Raw genomic sequence first — 9,995 nt, forward strand, 5'->3', positions numbered from 1 at the left:
TTGAAACTGAAAGAAAAGATTATTAAACAAGTCTCCTCATTTAACTACCTCGGCAGCATGATCACCGAGGATGCCAGATGTGAGACAGAGATCAAGAGAAGGATAGCTCTCGCTAAGTCTGCATTTTCAAAGTTATGCAAAATTCTGAAAAATCGAACAATGAGTATGAGGACCAGAATAAGAGTTGTTACAGAATAATGAGATGTTACAGAATAATGAGTTGTTACATCTACCCAGTACTTATGTATGGTAGTGAAACATGGACTTTAGCCTCTGATACTAAAAGCGTATGGAAAGTTGCGAAATGTGGTTTTTAAGAAGAATGGTGAATATCCCCTGGACTGACAAATTTCTTACATGAGCTGGAGTGCGAAGGAAAATGATACATGAGATGTTGATTAGGCAGTTGAAGTTCATGGGTCACATACACGTAAAGAAGGCCTAGAGGAATCTTGCTTTGACAGGGAAAATTGTGGGAAGAAGGAGTAGAGGGGAAGAAGGAGGATAATTTGGATGGACAGTCTGTAGACATTGTTGGGAAGAGAGAGGAGTAAAAGAACCGGAAGGTACTAATACAGAAGGATAGGAGCCGAGGGTTGTGGAACAGCATGATCGCCAAAGTCAAACGATATGGCACTTAGAGAGAGAGGGGTCTTATTTCGTTCAAACTTGTACCCGTCGACTTCACTGATTATTTTGCTTTCCTCTTGAAGGATGGATTTCCTTTATTGAAAGGAATCGATTAATTTCAGAACTTGTTACAACAAGCAAAAGTTCGAGAAGAAACAATTTGTAGTGTGTATGAGCAATTCATTAAAACATAATTCAGTACACAAACGTATGCACATTGTTGATTTTTCGATATTGGTTGACAGACTGACCCTCAGTAAAGGAAGGGCTAAGGCTAGATAAACAAATAATTTTGTATTTGTTTTTACAATTTCTATTTGTCATATATGATGTAGGTATATATGTTTTAAAACACCTAAATTCTTTAATGATTCTCTTGATATACATCTTTAGGCTAATATTCAATACTTCACCAGGTTTTTCATACTACAAGGATTCAAAATAAATCGAAATAGATAATTAGAAAGCCATTGAATTAATTTGTTCTTTATAACAAATAGTTGTGTATGTTTCGTTTATGTAGGTCGTGACGCAATGGTTGTCGTCACTCATAAAGGACAACTGTATGGCGCTGCAGAAGCAGATGGAAGCGTGGAAGATGTAGAGCGTTTGATTAAAGATCAAGGTGGTGTTCGCAGGAATTACATATCGACATTCGAAAACTATACTGAAGATTGTCACGCTCACGATGCAATGAAAAGTATTGAATATTTGAAGTTTCTGTCCACGTGCTTGGATATAGGAGAGAGAAATATTAGATTTAAGTTGGAAAAAGATGCTGAGCAGCCAATGAAAAAAGAAAGCTTTTTCCACATCTCGCTGAAGCCTTAGTGCGAGTAGTATGTACAAGTAGTATGCGCCACTGTGCGAGATATTCATCTGTAAATGGATAGAAATATCTGATTTACAATGTCAGATTGCCATGCCTGTTCGTTTTCTATGTCCTTATTAATCCAATGTCATATTTCATTTGAGCATTGTTTGAAAGAGAAACAAAAATTTAAATCTATACCTAAATAGTTGATTTGATTAAGACTTGATAATAAACGTACCCAATGTAGACATGTTCATATTGTAATTGCTCATATAGTAAAACGGGCAATGGCATCTTGGTATACTATTCGGTAATCAAATAATGTTAAGATAATGAAATCACCTGATAAATCATAAACCGTGCATATTGTCTTTCTTGAGTCATGTTAGATCCTACCATTTAGCTGAATGCATTTACTATTTATAGATAACACTCTTCGAAGTACTTTTGGATTTTCCTGAATGTTTACATAGACAAGTAAAGTGTTCTGATTGATGACGGATCCAGGGGCACGGGAGCACATGCCCGGCTAATTCCAATGAAAAATATTGCAAGCATAACCAAAAAATGTGCCCCTCAACTGCTAATACACGTACTACTCCTACTCCAAAAAAGCGCACTCCCTCCCTAAAAATGTAATTATTTTTTTTTGTTGATATGTACTCCAAAGAAATGATTTTTTCTTTGCTTGTCAGAAAATTCAGAGGAGGAACGAGCTTGTTTTAATAATTAGTTTGTTTATGAGAAAATATTCAGAAATGTTCCTATCTGCCCCAAAATCCTGGATCCGCCATTACTGTTGCTATCTATAAGTCAGTTCGTAGATTATATCTTTTCCTGAGCATATAAAGGTAAGTTGTACAGAATTTCCTCCGCAATACAGCAAGCAATTATTTCTTAGTCTCAATTGTATACATTTACTGCATTAAACGTACCCTATTATGTATATTTCTCGTTTGGTAACATTTTAACTGGAATGAATTTGTAAAAAGGAAAGCATTTTTACTTGTATTTGCTGTTATCGTGTAAATAAATGAAATGAAAAGAAATAAAAATGAATTTGCTCTTTATAATATCAAGTAAAATGATTAAATATGATCATAATATGTCAAGCTGTAAATGTATTTATGTATATAGATCCTCACAGAGGATTGGGGAATGGTGATTGTAAAAGAGGTTGTAAACATCAAAATGAATCGTTTTATAGCGCTTCTTACTCAAGAATGGGGTGCTTGGGCAAACAAAAAATTATCACCTTTTTATGATGATTGAGGATGAATTTCGTAGATTGTGCCTGTCATTATGAGATTAAAGATTCATGAATAGACTATATTGGTGTCATTACAATGTTAAATCCAACATTCACGAACCGTCAAAGTGTTGATTAATATGAAACGAAAAACAGATGTGTTATTAACTGAATTAATTGTACGTCAATACCTATCGCAGGGATTTAAAATAAATTACCTGTATATTCTTTTTAATTGTATATATATTGTGTTCTATTAAATCCATTAGAACGAGGAAATATCCTAGGTACTTCATGTTTTTCAGTTTCAGTTTTACAATCAGAAGAGAGCAATATCTTTTTTCCGAGCACATGCCCCCATATAAATCCTATAAGATACATTGCAAGTAAATATCAAGTAAATTTGTGCAAGAAAAAATTATTTGAACTAAATGGACTGCAGTGTTAATACATGTGCATGTATACTGTATACAGCCTCAAATCAGAAAAACGGTCATGCCATATTTACCGTAATGTTTGTGCGTAGTGTTGTCATTGTTCAAATTGTACAAACCGTCTACTCCAGTTACAAAGGGAGTTTTGGGTTTTCCTGAACATCTTACATTTTGAAAAGGCAAGGTGACCTCATAAAACGTTTCTAGTGCAAAATACACAAATATTCGATCTCGAGTTGCAGATTATTTTACTAAAGCTAACGTTTCTTCCTGGTTCCTCAAATTCTTTCAGCACGTTTTGGGGTTTAGAAAAAGATGTGATTAGAATGTTAACATCAGTGCAACATTTCCATGTTACAACAGGAAAGCTGCAAGCAGTAATGCTTCATTGGTGTATTTAAAACTGGAAGGCGAGTCAAAGAGCACATCAAAGCGAATTTGTTTGCATTATTAACAAAAAGCAATGATTGACTCTTGGTAAATTCCAAGCCTTACGGAATGTTATGTCTGGAGAATCTTCTATTTTAAATAAATATATTATTACAGATGATGACATTAAAACAAAATAATGACATAAAATGATAACTATATGCGGTTCTTTCACAACATAGAGGTTTTCCTGTCAACCACTCATCAAGTTACAAAATATTGAATTTTATATAGCTTTGTTACAGAATGGCTTAGAAGATAATTATTTGATAATTGAAGCTCCTTGATTTTAGTTAAGCTAATTTTACTTTAACATTTTACCAACTTGATAGGAAACTCAACTGAAAGTATTTCATACTAAAATATAACTTGTGCCTATTTGATAAAAAAATCTCTTTAATACCGTTTTCTCCAAATTGAAATTTATCTGACATTGTATTCCTTAACGTTTGGAAATAACCTTTTCATTTGGTTTGACAAACTACTACTACTACTAGGAATAATGATGATAATGATATTAATGATAATAATAATTATTATTATAATAATTATGATAGCAATGACAATACTAACACTAACAATTAAGAAATATTCATATATATCTATATAAATACTTTCAAATGCAATTCAAAAACATTAAAACTGTTCCAAACCAATTGGACATTTGTGTTTTCTTTGTTGGTCCACTTGTCGAATTTCTCTCCCATGATTACTTTGCTGTTTAGTGGGTTCTTACTTGCTTTTTTCTTCTAGTATTTAACTTTTTTTCACTGATATTCTATTCGTTTTATTTCTATTTGATAGTAAGCAAATCAACCATTTTCAAAAGTGACATTTTAACATCATTGTACTAAATATTTCTCTGATTGATAAATTATTATCATGAGTCAATCGAACTCTCTTTTTGACAATTTCATAATTTTTATATTTGTCACTAACGCCAGAAAGACACCCACATTCCTTTTAATAGAGTTCCTTTTAATAATACAGTGAAGCAATAAGATATTTTACCTTTGCTTAAACAGCATTAATAAATATTGTTCTACCATTGATAACTTAGCAAAAATGAAAGTAGTTCAATTGTTGGCGAATAATTCCATGATACCTCTTTTCACTAAATGTTTATGAAAAATTGTACATCTTCTTAGAACTGTATTTATATATCTGAATACATATATATAAACTTTATAAGATATAAGATCGTATCGTCACAATAATTTCATGACAAATTCGTGTGCAAAAGTCTATATAATGTAATAGTGTATTATTATTAGTTTTATTATAATGAGAACATTATGCTTTGGCGAAATGTAAGAGGATGTTAAAGGTAATTCTTTGCACCTTTGGCTGCCTTATACGAAGATGACTGTGTGCCCAGAAGAACACTGATTATGAGAAAAGTGAGCAATGACTTATAATGGCGAAATGGGAAAAATAACCGGTTAGTTTTACTCTGATTTCAGGAACTTTTAGATTTACACCGTGGACCGCCACGTGTGACATCCTTTTAAGGCAATGTGACGTCCTTTTAAGGCACTACCGGGCACGGCCCAGTGCCTTAACACGATGTCACACGCGGCAGTCCACGCTCTCGTTGTGTAAATCTAAAAGTCCCTAATGGCACAACTTCTGACGTATATTCATTCTTCTAATTGGCTGCTTAGATCATGAGATGGCGCAATGTTATGTAGCACCAATGCAATTGATAGAGTTTGGCCAACCCGGTGCGAGTTGCGGACAATATGGCGAGTACTGTACACAACAAAAGAACCTACGCCATGTTGTTATCAACTGAAACCATATTGGCCAAACTCTCCGAAACTAGATGGTTCTTTGAAGCCTTGGCACATAATAGGTCTGAATTAAGGTGGCAAAAGACGTAAAACTGATTCTACTGATAATAATATAAATAATTATAATGATAATGGTAATACTGATGATAATAACACCAAAATAATGTATAATTATAATAATAATAAATAATATTTGATATTGTTATAGCGCAAATATCCACCATAAAAGGTGATCAAGGCACTCTAATGTTACCCCGGCTCTACTAGGCGACCTTTTTTGATGCTCATAGCATTCAAGAAATTCGTACCCATTTAACGTCTGTATGGGTGGAAGGTGGAAAGTGTATATTAATGTTGTCTTAAAAAAATATTCTTCAAAATAGCCTGTTTCATTGGTGCAATTAAATTCCTGCCAATCACTCCATATTTTACATAACTTATATTTCTACCGGGATTTAATAGAATGTTATCATAGTATAAGCTGGATATGTTCGCCGCCTTAATGATACCATATATGTGTAAGGGTATTTCCTATTTCGTCATTTACACAAACTGCAGTCTTTGAGACAGTTTCAGGCAAGTTTACCGTCTCCTTTTTTCTGAAGCTTCATTTATATTAAAAATAAAATCAGTAAGTGCCAATGTAGTCGAGTGCTTTTGTCTAAAACCAAATTGCTTTTCATTTAAAATATTGTTTTTGTCTAGAAAACACATAAGCCTATCATTTAAACATTTTTCAAATATCATTGCAAAACATGGCAGTAAAGATATTGGCCTATAATTATTGGGAAATATATTTTGGGGTCCGTTTTTGTGAATTGGAACAGCTTTCGAGATCTTGCAACTTTATGGATCTATGCCCTTTTGAAAACATATATTAATTATATAACACAATGTCTTACAAATATATGACTAACTTTCTTCACAATCTTATTGGTCATTAGATCTTACCCTGGTGGTTTATTATTATCTGATGCAGAGATGATATCAATGATTATTTTCTTGTTTAGTTATTGGTTTAAAAACAATGAGTGTGGATAAGACTCTTTCGTATATGTTTCATAAGATATATTACGAGAAACATTATTGTTTAAAGTGGCAAGATTTTGACCCACAATTACAAAATAATCTTTACAAGCATTTACTACATTGTTTCCGTCAGTCACCAACTCATTACCTACTTTAGAATAAATATTATTATGCATATTCAGATTATTTTTACTATTAAAAAGATTATTTATCAGTTTCCATGTTTGATTCATAATTCCTTTCGCCTTATACAATTTATTTGAGAGAGGGTTTTTTTTCGCTGACTTTACTACATTAACATATTTTTGTTAGCATGTTTACAAACAGATTTTCTATAATTCGTATATAGTCTCCTATACAGTTTTTTTTCTCATCTCCCTTGTATACCAAGGATTAAAATCGTATTCACTTTAAAAAAAATTCATTGGAAAGCAGTCTTCATACATTTCGGTTAGAAACTCCATTAAATTTTATCAGAAAGATTGTCTCCATCTTTTTCTGAATCAACATCAGTTTGGAAATGAAATTCGGCATTGCTAATTTCAAAAACAAATTATTTAGATTTATTTCATTAATTTGCCGCTGATGTTTATAAACAGGAAATGTTTGTAAAGGAAAAGAATAATCACACAGAGCAAATACAGGAAAATGATCAGATACATCGGCAATTATTGAACCAGAGAGTAGGTCACAGTTCTTGTTCACAAAAATATGGTCAATTAATGATTCAGTAGTGTTCGTAATTCATGTTTGTTAATGTGAAAAGAAAAAGGATTGAAATATTTCTAAAAATTCATTTACATATGTAAAAGAGTCAATTTTCTTGAGATCAATGTTGGAGTTCTTTCTTTTCAACACTAACCAATTTTAAATCCAAGTATTTTACTAGGTGGTCTATAAAACACACAAATAATCAAATTTTTTCTACTTTGAGGTATCTCAATGAAAATGACTTTCGCAAGTAACATACATTTTAATCTTGCCTATCTTTAGATTGTAGTTGATTATGTTTACAAAGAACTCCTCCACCTGTCCTATCACTTCTTTCTAATCATGTCCATTGGTAATCATTAGAATTAACATCAGGAGTATTTTCTTTATCTAACCAATCTTCTGAAAAAGCTAATATTTTAAACTTATGATTTAACATTTCTAATAATTTACCTGTCTCATCACCTTTTTTGTTTAAACTTCTGCAGACAGATGATAATTCTTGTGAATATGTTTTTAAGGCTCCAAAAGTTCACCGACCGAAAACTAGTTTAGATTGCTAATCATTATGATGTGAGTACTTTAAATAGAATATAAAGAGTATACATGTGATAGCTTATGAGGATATCTTAAGCACAATAATAGTTTTTAAAAAACATTGCTTGGTTAATGTGAAGATAGGTACCAAAAGAAAAAGCATATAAAGCATCAAGCGCAAACACCACGAGTACGGAATGAACAGAAAACATGTAAAATTGAAAAGAATACAATTCTAAATAATCTAAATGGAACCATCCGAGTTTCATAACAGAATCAATTGGAGAGCAGGATCAATATTCTGTTTGTAAGTGCCATGAAAGTTAAAAACGAATTCCTGATACATTAACTTTTAATTCACAAATAATGTATTATCTTGTACTCACATTTATGATTTAAAGACAATTTGCTCATTTATTTATTCTAAATATTTTTTTAGGACAACACTAAAATCATCAAGTTTTTTACAAGGTGGTGTATAAAACACACCAACAATCAAAGTCTTTCTATTTTGAGGTATCTCAATAAAATGACTTTCGAAAGAATCATTAAATACTTTTAAATCTTGTCTAATTTTAGATTGTAGTTGATTATGTATACAAAGACGAACTCCTTCACCTTTCCTATTATTTCGTCCTGATCATGTAAATTGGTAATCATTAGAATTTCAAATAATTTACCTTTTTCATCACTTTTTTTCTTGGAAGTTCTTAATATTACATGCAGTACAGATAATAAGTCTTTTAAATATGTTTTTGAGGTTCCACTAAGTTCACCTAAATAGAACTAGTTTAGATTACTATTCATTATAATGCGAGTACATTGAATAGAATATGAAGAGTATACATTAATAGCATATGAGGACATCTTGAGCACAATAATAGTCATAAATTCATTGCTTAGTCAAAGTGAAAAAAGGTACAGAAAGACAAAACATATAGAGCATTAAAGGGACTTGGTAACATTGTTCAGATGGGAGAAAATAGGTAGTGACTTTAATGTTAGATGTACAATTAAAGATAATCTGAAAGTTTGAGTGAAAACAGACCATGATTAATGATAAAAATTGGGGGAAAATGATATGATCGATTACTTTATTCTCCCAACTATATTATTACCATTTAATTACATTTTAGATGAATGCAAATCGTCACAAAACAATGATTGGGCTGTATATACCATTCCAGACATGTGTAAGTGTTAAAAGATTTTTAAAAGTCCGTCCCATCTCTTATTTTCATGGAAAAAAACGGTTCGGAAAATACAAAACTGGGTGGGATAATTTACTGTTTAGAGGGTTTCGCACAGTGACACCCTCAAGAAAACCATAAATATCCTTGTGGTTTGATTTTTTTTCAGGATTTTGTTGGCATGTTAGAAGGTTTGTACAGTAAACGGAATATTGATAATAAGTAACATTTCATACAAAAATGACGCAGTTTTTTCATCAACTTTCAACAATTCAATGTTACCGAGTCACTTTAAGCACAAACACCATGACTACAAAATGAACAAAATTAATTGGAGAGCCGAATCTCTGATGGGAGCATACTTTTATGGTTGTACCTGCTCTGATAATAGAATGAAATAAGTGGTACAGTAACATTTAATTTACAAATATTTACTTCTTCGGACTCACATTTGTGATGTCAGGGCAATTTACTCATTTATTTTGATGTGGTTTTAGTCTGCAGAACTGGTTTTGGTTTTGCAATGTTCAGGATGTCTCGTTTGCAGCAGATGAGTATTGTGGATCGTTTCCCGTCTGTAAGGCGATAACTATTACGTCACTTGTCTAGGCTTGGTTACGGATGGCCTGTTGAAAATATTGTTACTTGTTAGGTCATCCATCATGATAATGCCAGTTTTTTTCTTCAAGAAATGGTCAGGGTTGAGTCTGTCATGCTCATAAATAATCTTGTACACCTGAATGATGCCCTCTCTTTATCCTGTACTAAAGGGATGGCAAGTTCAGGCATTTAAGTCTCTCCGTGTAAGTTTTGTGTTTCATTGTGGAGATCATATTTGTTGCTCTCTCCTTCACTCTACTCACTGCCTTTGCATCTAAAAATGCACTATGGTGACCAGATTACATTTCCGTATTAAAGGAGGGGCGAACTATAAACGGCGTGGGAATGGTGGGTGTGTAATCAAATTGAAAGACACGTCTAATGCTAATCAGGTCTTCGTTCAACTGGAGTTGCCACTTTGAGGACTAGTCTGTCAATGAGCACAGGTCAGCTTGGAGAAGTTTGCGTTGGTCGGGAGTAGAGGCGCTGGAGAAAACTTGTGTGTCATCTGCGTAGATTCTCACAGTCGAGTCCAACACCTCAGAAATATCGTTAATGTGTAGAAAAAAAAGTGTCGGA

This window comes from Strongylocentrotus purpuratus, unplaced genomic scaffold (genome assembly GCF_000002235.5).
Source record: "Strongylocentrotus purpuratus isolate Spur 01 unplaced genomic scaffold, Spur_5.0 spur5_contig_830, whole genome shotgun sequence".
Taxonomy (NCBI): Eukaryota; Metazoa; Echinodermata; class Echinoidea; order Camarodonta; family Strongylocentrotidae; genus Strongylocentrotus; species Strongylocentrotus purpuratus.